The 15,743-nt window shown below is 35.9% G+C and overlaps 1 long non-coding RNA gene across 1 annotated transcript; it reads right to left on the reverse strand.

Annotated features, from left to right (window-relative positions):
• Nucleotides 1-3,027: 3,027 nt before the first annotated feature.
• On the reverse strand, nucleotides 3,028-10,615 carry LOC128018393 (uncharacterized). Its single transcript, XR_008184859.1, has 2 exons — nucleotides 9,280-10,615; nucleotides 3,028-3,621 (listed from the first exon to the last, which is right to left on the reverse strand). It is a non-coding gene; the product is annotated as an uncharacterized LOC128018393 (long non-coding RNA).
• Between the last annotated feature and the right edge of the window lie 5,128 nt (nucleotides 10,616-15,743).

A 15,743-nucleotide genomic window follows, 5' to 3' on the forward strand; every position in this document is an offset into this window, starting at 1 on the left:
ATATAGTATTTCACAATACTTCATGGTATTCTAATTAAATCATTTTTTGGAATCTTAGATCTCTCAGAACCTGACACATTGTAATTCTGAGACTCCAGGAAAGTGGCAGTTCTGTAAAATGTTGGCGCTGGAGACTAAATGCTCCCTGATAGTTTCACACCTAATTCACTTAACACACACACACACACACACACAGACACATTACCCACAGTGACAGAGGGACAGAGTGACATCAGATGTATGATAGTTTTTTAATTTTCTATCATCCATATAGTGTTGTATAGTCATGAAACCATGCATATTTCCTCAGAATGACTTGTCTTCTATGTGTACATTTTTTTGAAGTGTTTAGAAGCTGCACTTAAAAAAAGTAAAGACATTTACCGGTTACTTTTTTATTGTTATTTAAAAAAATCACCACGACAAGACCATTCAAGCCATTCAAAATTCATCCGCACCTGTACTGTTAGATACATTCTTTAAACAGTGGTAAAAGAGGATGTGGTGCTGATCCTTCAAGAGTCACTCAAAACGTATTTGTCCATAAAGCCTATAAAGAATTATTCTTAATATACAGTTCACAATACTTCAGCTTGTTATTCTAATTAAGTGAGGGTCATTTTATCAGTAAAATACATAAAATTCATATTATTTTTCTTTGAAAGATTTCTATAAATGATTTAAATCATACTTGTTTCTACAATAATTATTTAAAAGTAATCCTATAGCGCCATCTGGTGGCCATTATTGGTACTAAGAATTGCAAGCTTGATTTATATGTTATGATAGTTTTAATTTTATGCTGGCTCTTGAAAATGATAAAGCTATGAAACTTACTGTGCTTCCTTCAAATGATGACTTCTACGTATATAAAAAATTATGAAGAGTTGGAATTAAAAATTTTAAAGATATAGTAAAATAACTATTGTATTTTTTTTTATGTTACTTTAATAAATCGCTATGGCCACACCATTTAAGGTATCCTAAACCCATTCGAAATTTAACATCTTCAGTATATTGGCTTCATGTTAAAAAAGTTTGGTGTGAACTACTTGTGTCTTCTTGGAGGAGTATGAATTCATTTACAGGCTGAGTTTATCATAAATCCACAATAACATTTCTGAGTTCTGTATCAATCTGTGTTGTTTGTTTATTTTTTTTTATTTTTTTTTTCATAGGAAGATAACTGACCCTTTATTCTCCTTTTTAATAAATGTGCTTATAAACCAAGAACAAGCTATTTATAGCTGTATTTATAAACTGCTTACTACTGACTATTAATATTGGGACAAGGCTTTATAAAGCATGAACTGACTATTTACTAATGAGTGCAGTTATTATAAAGTGTTATCAATGCATTTGCTAATGTTAACAAATTAGACATTATTTTACAGTGTTATCAAATCCCTTAAATGATTTTTAAGTGTTTTGTAATGATTTTATTGACCTACAAGCATTTGTGAAAGTTCTGCTTGCATTACAGCTTAGTCTTGATCTGTGAGCTGAACAGATTTACTGTTACATCCATGAGATTATGTAAATTCAAATAAATATCATGTCACAGGATGTCAGAGGTCAGTATCAAATTAGTTTGAAATTATTATTTGCAGCACAAATAAGGTTTTTTAGGATTTTTAAAAATCCCTAAAACTGTCAGAAAAGGATAAGGCCTAAGATTTCTATGTGAGTGGCTAAATTTGTTTGTTTTTATAACTATAATGCATAAACTATGAAACTATACAAAATGTATAAAAAAGTACAAGTTATTGTTTTCCAATGTTTTTTATTTATTTATTTATTTTTTTTTATATTTACATTTTAAAAAATTAGCCTAAGGCAATCATTCTAAACAGCTTGAATAAAACCTGTCAATATTTATTATAGACCACTATAACTGTGTATAATCTAACAAACAAGTTTATTATGAAAATAAAAGCGTGTACACCGGATAAATTGGACGATAAAGAAATTGCTAACAATAGTATACAATAGTTTTTAGGCGTTTAGATGCAGAAATGGAAAAATAAAATGTAAAATAAAATGTAATTGATTTAATTAAATATAGATTAAGTCTTGTTAGAGCAAAATAATAAATAGATACGTACACACATTAAACAAGCAGCCAAGATGAATGAGTTTAATTTTTTATATAGATTAAAATTGAAGACAGAAGCAGCTGGTATGCGGTCACTTAATATTAAATTCCAGTAGATCCACTTTAGATTTATTTCTCAACAGTTTATGTTCACGTGGCTGTTTTCGTTTATATTAGCCAAGCTATTATGTATTTTGAAATAATCTTGTCCTTGAAGTGTTCGTTCTTACGACGAAAGGCAGAATCCTGCAGCTCGAGAGATATATGTTATTCTGCCAGTCGCGCTTTCAAATAGTCTTGCACACTTAAACGGGTCACAAAAGACCTGCATTTAGCTCGTGTTGTGTTATAATGGATGTATTGTGTGCGTTTATGGCAATAATTTATTTTAAAAAGCTCTTAAACAAGAATAAATTCGTTAGTTTTGAACTTGTGACACTGTGCGCGCTGATCAGAGGCAGTGATTTCAGATATAGGCAGCCGCGAATATATCATTTTCACACAAACAGTTCAAAAACATCTTAATTTAGCTCTTGGTGTGCTCTAATTGGTGAATTGTGTGATATCGCTGCAATACTTTATTTTTAAAAGCTTTAAAACAGGAATAAATTCGTTTTCTCTGAGCTCTTTACTCCAGACGCTCGTGGTCACAGCGGTGATTCATCTCTCCTATTTCTCACGTATCTCTGGCCAGAAATAATTTATCCATGAGCCCTGAACCGGTAATAATCATATATGTTGGTTTAGCTTGTCAGTGTGAATTAAATCTAAGTATTTATTTGTATTTTAACCGATTTAAAAATGAAACTAAAAGAGAGTCTCCTCCCTTTCAGTCGAATTTCCCTTTCAGGAATTGAACCTGTAGGGGCGCATTTTCTCTCAGACAATGTAAGTCTCAGCACATAATACTCAAACAGAGGGACAGAGTGAGATGAGATGTCTGACAGTTTTTTAATTTTCTGTTATCCATACAGTGTTGTAAAGTCATTAAACTATGCATATTTACTCAGAATAACTTTTTTTCTGTATGAAAAAAGGTTTTGAAGTGTTTGGAATTTAAAAATGCAGGAAAATTAATAGTTCCATCTTTATTGTCATTTAAAAAAAATCACCACGACAAAACCATCCAAGCTATCCAAAACCCATTCACAATTTAAGTTCCTCAATGTTTTTTCAACATGTACACCAAGTTTGGTGTGTATAGTGTTACTCTCCTCTGAGCAGTATGCATTAATTCACAGCTAAATGTAAAAAAAATCCACATTCAAATCAAAATAGCCGACTTCCTGTTGGTCGTAGCTGATGACTGTGAATTAGAAAGTTGTCCGTCTTAAAAAGAACAATTTTTGTACTGAGTTTGGTGTTTGTAGCTAAAACTAACCCCCCCACTTTTGACAAAAGGTGGCGCTATAGAGTGCCTCTTCCACACCCTCTTATGAACTTTTGCCAGTGTCTAGCTGTCACTAATACTGATATGTGTTCTGAGTTTGATGAAATTCTAAGCATGTTATATGCCTCAAAATCACCTGAGAAGTATTCCAGTTTGACATGTTGCCATGGCAACAATATTTTTAGATATCAATATCCCCCCAGCAGATTTATATCGGCTGTGTTTTAACATTATTCTGATGAAGTTTGAAGCAAATCGAGTAAAAATAAGATGCTGAATTCCAAGCATTTTGAAAATGACACACTTCCTGCTGCCAGTTGGTGGCGCTATAACTTTGACTCCTAATAGTCACATATATGTGATCGACATCATACAATGAATAATCTGATGAAGTTTGATTGAAATCAGGAAATGTATGTGGATGGTATTAGACACTTCCTGTTTCTCAATTCTCGCCATAATTTCAACGCCTCGCCACGAGCAAACCGTTCGAGATATCAAAAATCCCCTGGCAATTTTTCATCCCCAATGTCTTGAGATCATGTTGACGGAGTTTGGTGGTAAACGAGTAAAAAACCTATGACAAGTATATCAAATTCCAGAGCATGCGCTTTTTACATAACTCTAAATAGCTGACTTCCTGTTGGGCGGAGCCCAATGACATGCAATACGAAAATTGTTTGGCACAATGAGATCTATATGTGTACTGAGTTTCATATGAATATGTGCAAGTATGTGTGAGCTATACATCAACATTTATGACTGTGTTCCAGGGGGCGCCGTAGAGCCCCTGTGCCACGCCCGGGTCCCAGCCTCTGCAGGCTCCTAAAGGGCACAGATTCCAAAGTGTGTGCAAATTTTCAAGAGTTTTTGAGTATGTTAGGGACCCCAAAAGCCCCCACAACTTTGACCAAAAATATGAATAATAAACCCTAAATAGCCAACTTCCTGTTGGGCGGAGCCTATGACATGCAGTACGAAAGTTGTTTGGTTTAATGAGATCTACATGTGTACCAAGTTTCATGTGTCTACGTGCAAGTATGTGTGATATATGGCCCTCAGTATTCCAGGGGGCGCTGTAGAGCCCCTGTGCCACGCCCGTGTATCAGTCTCTGCCCGACCCTAATGGCCGCAGGTTCCAATCTGTGTGCCAATTTTCAAGAGTTTTCGAGCATGTTAAGGACCCCAAAAGCCCCCGTAACGTTAGAAAAAAATAATAAATATAGCTGCAAGCAGCGATGGCGGGCTCAAGCCACCAATGCCATCGCCACCCCGGTGGCATCAGGTAAACTGTGCCCAGCGGGCACATGCATTCACAATATCCCTCTGGCAGTGACGTTTTAAAGGATATGGCGGTTAAAGGGTTAATCCGAATCATCTAGACTTTAAAATCACATTCACAGAACAATATATATATATATATATATTCCCCAAACATATATATATATATATTTAGTAACACTTTACAATAAGATTTCATTTATAAACATTATGTTAACATGAACAATATTTATATAGCATTAATTTATGTCAGTTAATATTCCAAACTTAAACATTAAAACATTGTTTTATTGTGATTTTTTTCCAAGCACATTTTACCAATTCCAAACCATATCAATCTTAATAACTACCATTATTTTTAATTTAATCATTTATGAGTGCTATACAATATTCCAGGAAAGCTGGAAGAGAAAAACTCCTTATATTCATGTGCAGAATTATTAGGCTGTTTTCTTTTACAGATGAAATGCGCTAAAAAAGAGTTTTAACTCAAACTGTTTTAACTCAAAGTCGAAAATTATGAAATACCCATGAGAAATATCAAACACAAATGCAATACAGAAATGGATAAGTTAAGACTTGACCATTGTACAAAAATGCTGACTGGGTCATGAGGTCAGAAAAGAAGAAGAAAAAAAAAAAACAGGTCAAGAAGAACTGACAAAAATAATTGCAAAATAATTAGGAATTAATGTGAAGATTAATTTTTAGTCAATTCTGCAAGACAGACTTTCAGGAAAGGAGGTGGAATAAAAATGAGCTCCTAAATCTTAATCCCGGATTCTGGAAGATATATTCCTCAAACCATCGGACAAGAGGAGGTGGTGCTGGTCCTTCATGAGTCACTCTAATCTGTTCATAAAGCCTATATATAAAGTCTTAATATATAGTATTTCACAATACTTCATGGTATTCTAATCAAATCATTTTTTGGAATCTTAGATCTCTCAGAACCTGACACCGAGTAATTCTGAGACTCCAGGAAAGTGGCAGTTCTGTAAAATGTTGGCGCTGGAGACTAAATGCTCCCTGATAGTTTCACACCTAATTCACTTAACACACACACACACACACACATACACACACACACACACACACACATTACCCACAGTGACAGAGGGACAGAGTGACATCAGATGTATGATAGTTTTTTAATTTTCTATCATCCATATAGTGTTGTATAGTCATGAAACTATGCATATTTCCTCAGAATGACTTGTCTTCTAGGTGACTTGTCTTCTATGTGTACATTTTTTTGAAGTGTTTAGAAGCTGCACTTAAAAAAATAAAAGACATTTACTGGTTACTTTTTTACTGTTATTTCAAAAAATCACCACGACAAAACCATTCAAGCTATTCAAAATTCATCCGCACCTGTACTGTAAGATACATTCTTTAAACAGTGGTAAAAGAGGATGTGGTGCTGATCCTTCAAGAGTCACTCAAAACTTATCTGTCCATAAAGCCTATAAAGAATTATACAGTTCACAATACTTCAGCATGTTGTTCTAATTAAGTGAGGGTCATTTTATCAGTAAAATACATAAAATTCATATTATTTTTCTTTGAAAGATTTCTATAAATGATTTAAATCATACTTGTTTCTACAATAATTATTTAAAAGTGATCCTATAGCTCCATCTGGTGGCCATTATTGGTACTAAGAATTGCCAGCTTGATTTATATGTTATGATAGTTTTAATTTTATGCTGGCTCTTGAAAATGATAAAGCTATGAAACTTACTGTGCTTCCTTCAAATGATGACTTCTAGGTATATAAAAAATTATGAAGAGTTGGAATTAAAAATTTTAAAGATATAGTAAAATAACTATGGTATTTTTTTATGTTACTTTAATAAATCTCTATGGCCACACCATTTAAGGTATCCTAAACCCATTCGCAATTTAACATCTTCAGTATATGGCTTCATGTTAAAAAAGTTCGGTGTGAACTACTTGTGTCTTCTTGGAGGAGAATGAATTCATTTACAGGCTGAGTTTATCATAAATCCACAATAACATTTCTGAGTTCTGTATCAATCAGTGTTGTTGTTTGTTTATTTTTATTTTTTTATTTTTCATAGGAATATAACTGACCCTTTACTCTCCTTTTTAATAAATGAGCTATTTATAGCTGTATTTATAAACTGCTTACTACTGACTATTAATATTGGGACAAGGTTTTATGAAGCATGAACTGACTATTTACTAATGAGTGCAGTTATTATAAAGTGTTATCAATGCATTTGCTAATGTTAACAAATTAGACATTATTTTACAGTGTTATCAAATCCCTTAAATGATTTGTAAGTGTTTTGTAATGATTTTATTGACCTAAAAGCATTTGTGAAAGTTCTGCTTACATTACAGCTTAGTCTTGATCTGTGAGCTGAACAGATTTACTGTTACATCCATGAGATTATGTAAATTCAAATAAATATCATGTCACAGGATGTCAGAGGTCAGTATCAAATTAGTTTGAAATTATTATTTGCAGCACAAATAAGGTTTTTTAGGATTTTTAAAAATCCCTAAAACTGTCAGAAAAGGATAAGGCCTAAGATTTCTATGTGAGTGGCTAAATTTGTTTGTTTTTATAACTATAATGCATAAACTATGAAACTATACAAAATGTATAAAAAAGTACAAGTTATTCTTTTCCAATGTTTTTTATTTATTTACATTTTTTTTTTTTTTGGGGGATTTACATTTTAAAAAATTAGCCTATGGCAATCATTCTAAACAGCTTGAATAAAACCTGTTAATATTTATTATAGACCACTATAACTGTGTATAATCTAACAAACGAGTTTATTATGAAAATAAAGTGTGTACACCAGATAAATTGGACGATAAAGAAATTGCTAACAATAGTATAATAGAGCATGTTTTAGGTTTTTAGGCGTTTAGATGCAGAAATGGACAAATCAAATGTAAAATCAAATGTAATTGATTTAATTAAATATAGATTAAGTCTTGTTAGAGCAAAATAATAAATAAATACGTACACACATTAAAAAAGCAGCCAAGATGAATGAGTTTAATTTTTTATATAGATTAAAATTGAAGACAGAAGCAGCTGGTATATGCGGTCACTTAATATTAAAATCCAGTAGATCCACTTCAGATTTATTTCTCAACAGTTTATGTTCACGTGGCTGTTTTCGTTTATATTAGCCAAGCTATTATGTATTTTGAAATAATCTTGTCCGTGATGTCTTCGTTCTTACGACGAAAGGCAGAATCCTGCAGCTCGAGAGAGAAATGTTATTCTGCCAGTCGCGCTTTCAAATAGTCTTGCGCACTTAAACGGGTCACAAACACCTGCATTTAGCTCGTGTAGTGTTATAATGGATGTATTGTGTGCATTTATGGCAATAATTTATTTTGAAAAGCTCTTAAACAAGAATAAATTCGTTTGTTTTGAACTTGTGACACGGTGCGCGCTGATCGGAGGCAGTGATTTCATATAGGCAGCCGCGAATATTTCATTTTCACACAAACAGTTCAAAAACATCTTAATTTAGCTCTTGGTGTGCTCTAATTGGTGAATTGTGTGATATCGCTGCAATACTTTATTTTTAATAGCTATAAAACAAGAATAAACTCGTTTTTTTCTGAGCTCATCATTCCACACGCTCCTGCTCAGAGCGGTGATTCATCTCTCGTGTTTCTCACGTATCACTGACCACACATCCATTATTAATGAGCCCTGACCTGATAATAATCATATATGTTGGTTTAGCTTGTCAGTGTGAATTAAATCCAAGTATTTATTTGTATTTTAACCGATTTAAAATCGAAACCAAAAGACAGTCTCCTCCCTTTTTTATTCCGGTAACTGCACCTGTAGGGGCGCTATTTCTCTCAGACAATGGAAGTCTAAGCACACACACTCAAACAGAGGGACAGAGTGATATGAGATGTCTGACAGTTTTTTAATTTTCTGTTATCCATACAGTGTTGTAAAGTCATGAAACTATGCATATTTACTCAGAATAACTTTTTTACTTTATGAAAAAAGGTTTTGAAGTGTTTGGAATTTAAAAATGCAGGAAAATTAATAATTCCATCTTTATTGTCATTTTAAAAAATCCCCACGACAAAACCATCCAAGCTATCCAAAACCCATTCACAATTTAAGTTCCTCAATGTTTTTTCAACATGTAGACCAAGTTTGGTGTGTATAGTGTTACTCTCCTCTGAGCAGTATGCATTAATTCACAGCTAAATGTAAAAAACAATCCACATTCAAATCAAAATAGCCGACTTCCTGTTGGTCGTAGCTGATGACTGTGAATTAGAAAGTTGTCCGTCTTGATAAGAACAATTTTTGTACTGAGTTTGGTGTCTGTAGCTAAAACTAACCCCCCCACTTTTGACAAAAGGTGGCGCTATAGAGTGCCTCTTCCACGCCCTCTTATGAAATTTTGCCAGTGTCTAGCTGTCACTAATACTGATATGTGTTCTGAGTTTGATGAAATTCTAAGCATGTTATATGCCTCAAAATCACCTGAGAAGTATTCCAGTTTGACATGTTGCCACGGCAACAATATTTTTAGATATCAATATCCCCCCAGCAGATTTATATCGGCTGTGTTTTAACATTATTCTGATGAAGTTTGAAGCAAATCGAGTAAAAATAAGATGCTGAATTCAAAGCATTTTGAAAATGACACACTTCCTGCTGCCACTTGGTGGCGCTATAACTTTGACTCCTAATAGTCACATATATGCGATCGACATCATACAATGAATAATCTGATGAAGTTTGATTAAAATTAGGAAATGTATGTGGATGGTATTAGACACTTCCTGTTTCTCATTTCTCGCCATAATTTCAAAGCCTCGCCACGAGCAAACCGTTCGAGATATCAAAAATCCCCTGGCAATTTTTCATCCCCAATGTCTTGAGATCATGTTGACCGAGTTTGGTGGCAATCGAGTAAAAAACCTATGACAAGTATATCAAATTCCAGAGCATGCGCTTTTTACATAACTCTAAATAGCTGACTTCCTGTTGGGCGGAGCCTATGACATGCAATACGCAAGTTGTTCGGCACGATGAGATCTATATGTGTACTGAGTTTCATATTAATACGTGCAAGTATGTGTGAGCTATACATCAACATTTATAACTGTGATCCAGGGGGCGCCGTAGAGCCCCTGTGCCACGCCCGGGTCCCAACCTCTGCAGGCTCCTAAAGGCCACAGATCCAAAGGTGTGTGCAAATTTTCAAGAGTTTTTGAGTATGTTAAGGACTCCAAAAGCCCCCACAACTTTGACGACAAATATGAATAATAAACCCTAAATAGCCAACTTCCTGTTGGGCGGAGCCTATGATATGCAATACGAAAGTTGTTTGTATTGATGAGTTCTATATGTGTACCGAGTTTCGCGCGTCTACGTGCAAGTATGTATGATATATGGCCCTCCATATTCCAGGGGGCGCTGTAGAGCCTCTGTGCCACGCCCGTGTATCAGTCTCTGCCCAGCCCTAATGGCCGCAGGTTCCAATGTGTGTGCCAATTTTCAAGACTTTTTAAGCATGTTAAGGGCCCCAAAAGCCCCCGAAACCTTGAAGAAAAATAATAATAATAAATAATAATAATAACAAATAATCCTAAGGAAAACAATAGGGCTCTCGCCCTCCAGGCTTGAGCCCTAATAATAATAATAATAAAAAATAATCCTAAGGAAAACAATAGGGCTCTCGCCCTCCAGGCTTGAGCCCTAATAATCCTAAGGAAAACAATAGGGCTCTCGCCCTCCAGGCTTGAGCCCTAATAATAAAAAATAATCCTAAGGAAAACAATAGGGCTCTCGCCCTCCAGGCTTGAGCCCTAATAAAAAACAAAGCAGATACAAGAGGGTCCTCGCACCTCGGTGCTCGGGCCCTAATTAAGGACCAGTGAAGCCACCATGAGTTAGTCAACAGGATGTGTTGTCAGGTGCTGGCTTTGATTGGGTGGAAAATGTGTAAACAATGGATGATAGCCAATGGTGTGGGAAATTGGTTCATATTTTGGTGCTCATAATGTGAAAATAATTTTAGACATTGATCACAATAATATCAATAAGATGCATTTAGAAAACATGGTGAATTTTCATTTCAAGCTTAATTTAAAAATTGCTATCTTGCTCCAGAAAAAAAGAAAGAAAGATTTGAACCCATCCGACCCATCATAATTACAACTTCCTAACTTATGGCACTTTTCCACTTGTGGTACGACTCGGAACGATACGGTATGGCTCGGCTAGGTTTGCGTATCCACTGCAGTTCAGTACCACTTTAGAGTGTGCAGGATTTTTCACATTGTTATAGTCTACTGCTGCGTCTCATGAAAAACTTTTTAATTTCACCTCAACCGAGGTGATAAGTACCAGGTACCAGGTACCAGGTACCAGGTACTGTCCCCAGTGGAAAACCCCCCAAAAGTGAACCGTATCAAACCATACCATGCAGTGGAAAAGTGCCAGTAAATACACTGAACAAAATTATAAATGCAACACTTTTGTTTTTTGCCCCCATTTTTCATGAGCTGAACTCAAAGATCTAAGACTATTTCTATGCACACAAAAGGCCTATTTCTCTCAAATATTGTTCACAAATCTGTCTAAATCAGTGTTAGTGAGCACTTCTCCTTTGCCAAGATAATCCATCCACCTCACAGGTGTGGCATATCAAGATACTGATTAGAAAGCATGATTATTGCACGTGTGCCTTAGGTTGGTCAAAATAAAAGTCCACTCTAAAATGTGCAGTTTTATCACACAGCACAATGCCACAGATGTTGCAAGTTTTGAGGCAGCACGCAATTGGCATGCTTACTGCAGAAATGTCCACCAGAGCTGTTACCTGTAAATTTAATGTTAATTTCTGTTAATTAGTGTTCCTGTAGCTCAATTGGTAGAGCATTGGTTGGGGGTTCAATTCCCCGGGAACACATGATAGGTAAATTGATAGCTTGAATGCACTGTATGTCACTTTGGATAAAAGCGTCTGCTAAATGAATAAATTTAATTTAATTTAATTTCTCTACCATAAGCCATCCCCAAAAGCAGTTCAGAGAATTTCGCAATACATCCAACCAGCCTCACATCCACAGACCACATGTAACCACTCCAGCTCAGGACCTCCAAATCCAGCATCTTCACCTCCAAGATCGTCTAAGACCAGCCTCTCGGACAGCTGCTCCAACAATCGGTTTGCATATCTAAAGAATTTCTGCACAAACTGTTAGAAACCGTCTCAGGGAAGCTCATTTGGATGCTCGTTGTCCTCATCGGGGTCTCGACCTGACTGCAGTGCAGTCATCGTAACCAAATTGAGTGGGCAAATGCTCACATTTGTTTTCACTGTACAGGGCAGATGGCAGACAGCGTGTGTAGCATTTTGTGGGAGAGTGGTTTGCTGATGTCAACATTGTGGATCGAGTGGCCCATGGTGGCAGTGGGGTTAAGTTATGGGCAGGCGTATGTTATGGACAACGAACACAGATGCATTTTATTGATTGCATTTTGAATTGCACAGAGATACTGTGATTAGATCCTGAGTCCCCTTTTTGTGCCATTCATCCACATCCATCACCTCATGTTAAATTATGTGAAGGAGATGTGTTGCACTGCATAAGGCAAATGGTGGTCACACCAGATACTGACTGGTTTTAGAACCCTGCAATATAGAAAACTGCACATTAGAGTGGCCTTTTATTGCTGCCAGCCTAAGGCCCACCTGTGCAATAATCAAGCTGTCTAATCAGCATCTTGATATGCCACACCTGTGAAGTGGATGGATTATCTAGGCAAAGGAGAAGTGCTCGCTAACACAGATTAAGATAGATTTGTGAACAATATTTGAGAGAAATAGGCCTTTTGTGTGCATAGTAAAAGTCTTAGATCTTTGAGTTCAGCTCATGAAAAATGGGGACAAAAACAAAAGTGTTGCGTTTATAATTTTGTTCAGTGTATTTACTGGCACTTTTCCTCTGCATGGTATGGTTTGATACGGTTCACTTTTGGGAGGTTCAGTGAACCTTGTTCAGTGTACATCACAAATACTAAATTCCCAGGAGAACATAAACACACCATTAGACCCATTAGAAATTTCACATTACACATTACATTTACACAGACCCAGTGTGGCAAATTTCACAACTTTTCAACATATGGTTCCATGGGCTGCCACAGACACCCAGCCAGGAAAGAATAAAAAAATATGATGGAGCAAAAACACCACTGGCACTTGGTCCCAAATTAAGCAGAACATATGCGGTCAGACTTATGCAGTAAAACATTTTTATGGTTGAGAAAGGAAGTAATATGGGCTTGAGGTCTTGAGTTGACTCATTCTGTTTCTTTTCTAGCCTTGGACACACTTAGGGACAGAAATATTTTTTTTTCCTTGGGCTTGTTTCCACCTCCCTTTTTCAATCTTTTCATAATAGGTGCCCTTTAATGATTTATATATACAAAAAATACATTTCTAATCAAGCTATTTGGTCATAAACAGCAAAAATGCTATTTAATTGGGTATATTTAGGATACATGAAATGACAGCTAAGAAAATAACCTTATCTGGACAAAGGAGTCCATCAAATTATCCCAAAACTGTCTAAATGTCATTTCCACCACTAAATGCTTGTCAGCCGGGTCAAAAGTGCCAATAGTTGAAGAAACACCCATCTACATGTGCAGAGAAACTGCTGATCCTGAATCAAATGCTTAAGCAGTTCTAAAGAATTAAATGTAATGTGACATAAATCAACACATACATGCTGTACCTCCATCCGTATTATTATGTATTATTATTAAGATACCATTTGAACAGCCTATTATTTGGGAAATATACAAAAAATTAAAAGATGGCATGAATCGAACTTCCCATCACTACATGACATGCAGTGCGTGCAAAACTGATTGCATGCTCAAAGTAGCACTTTATCAATATGGCATATATAAATAGTATGTCACTGCATCTAAACCAACAACATGTTTATGCTGTGCCCACTAGATTACTGGAAGAGTTGCAACATGTAGCCGAAGAACCGCTTCTCAAAATTATTAACTCATTGTTTTCTTTAGGTCATGACAAAAACCATTCAAGCTAGCAGTTATTAAGCCTCTTATTAAGAAACCACAACTAGATGCCAGTGAACTGGCAGATTATAGGCCCATTTCAAATCTTCCATTTATGGCTAACATTTTTGAAAAAGTTGTGTCTGCTCAATTGTGCTCCTTCCTGCAAAAAAATTATTTGTATGACGAATTTCAGTCAGGTTTCAGGCCCCACCATAGCACAGAAACTGTACTTGTTAAAATTACAAATTACTTGCTTTTTGTCTCAGATCAAGGCTGCATCTCATTGCTAGTTTTACTTGATCATAGTGCTGCCACACCATAGATCATGACATACAAAACTATACAGGTATTCAAGGGCAGGCTCGTAGGTGGTTTAGATCCTACCTGTCCGATCTTTTTATTTATTTAAATGTGGAGTCATCTGATTAATCACCAGTAAAATATGGAGTGCCACAAGGATCTGTCTTAGGTACTCTGCTATTTTCAATATACATTCTGCCCCTTGGTAATATTATTAGAAAATACAGGATTAGTTTCCACTGTTATGCTTACGATACTCAACTATGTATCTCAACGAGACCAGATGAAACTTCTAAATTATCTAAGCTAACAAGAGTGTGTTAAAAATGTAAAAGATTGGATGACCAATAATTTTCCCCTATTAAATTTAGATAAGACAAGAGATATTACTTATTGGACCAAGAAACAGTAAACAGAATCTACTACCATTTGCAACTAGACGAATGTACTGTTACTTCCTCTACAGTCAAAAATCTGGGTGTTATATTAGACAGCAACTTGTCTTTTGAAAATCATATTTCCCATGTTACAAAAACAGCATTCTTCCATCTTAGAAACATTGCCAAGCTACGAAATGTTACCTGTTTCTGATGCAGAAAAGCTAATTCATGCATTCATGACCTCTAGACTGGACTATTGTAATTCACTTCTAGGTGGTTATCCTGCATCTTCAATAAACAAGCCACATGTAGTCCAAAATACAGCAACTAGAGTCCTTACCAGGTCAAGAAAATATGATCATGTTACCCCAATTTTACAGTCTCTGCACTGGCTACCTATTAAGTTCCATATCAGTTACAAATTATCATTACTTGCATATAAGGCCCTAATTGGTACCTCACTAGCCTTATACTACGATAAAACCCATCACACTCCCTAACGTCACAAAACTCTGGACTTTTGGTAGTTCCTAGGATAGCAAAGTCCACTAAAGGAGGTAGAGCTTTTTCACATTTGGCTCCCAAACTCTGGAATAGCCTTCCTGATAATGTTTGCGGTTCAGACACACTCTCTCTGTTTAAATCTAGGTTATAAACACATCTCTTCCACCAAGCATTCGAATAATTAGGGCCCGAGCACCGATGGTGTGAGGACCCTCTTGTTTCTGTGTTGTTTATTATTAGGGCTCAAGCCCAAAGGGCGAGAGGCCTATTGTTTTCCTTAGGATTATTTTTTATTATTATTATTATTATTATTAGGGCTCAAGCCTGGAGGGCGAGAGCCCTATTGTTTTCCTTAGGATTATTTTTAGGGCTCAAGCCTGGAGGGCGAGAGCCCTATTGTTTTCCTTAGGATTATTTTTTATTATTATTATTATTTTTTTCCAACGTTACGGGGGCTTTTGGGGTCCTTAACATGCTCGAAAACTCTTGAAAATTGGCACACACCTTGGAACCTGCGGCCATTAGGGCTGGGCAGAGACAGATACACGGGCGTGACACAGGGGCTCTACAGCGCCCCCTGGAATACTGAGGGCCATATATCATACATACTTGCACGTAGACACACGAAACTCGGTACACATGTAGATCTCATCAAACCAAACAACTTTTGTACTGCATGTCATAGGCTCCGCCCAACAGGAAGTTGGTTAT

The sequence above is a fragment of the Carassius gibelio genome, chromosome A8 (genome assembly GCF_023724105.1).
Source record: "Carassius gibelio isolate Cgi1373 ecotype wild population from Czech Republic chromosome A8, carGib1.2-hapl.c, whole genome shotgun sequence".
Taxonomy (NCBI): domain Eukaryota; kingdom Metazoa; phylum Chordata; class Actinopteri; order Cypriniformes; family Cyprinidae; genus Carassius; species Carassius gibelio.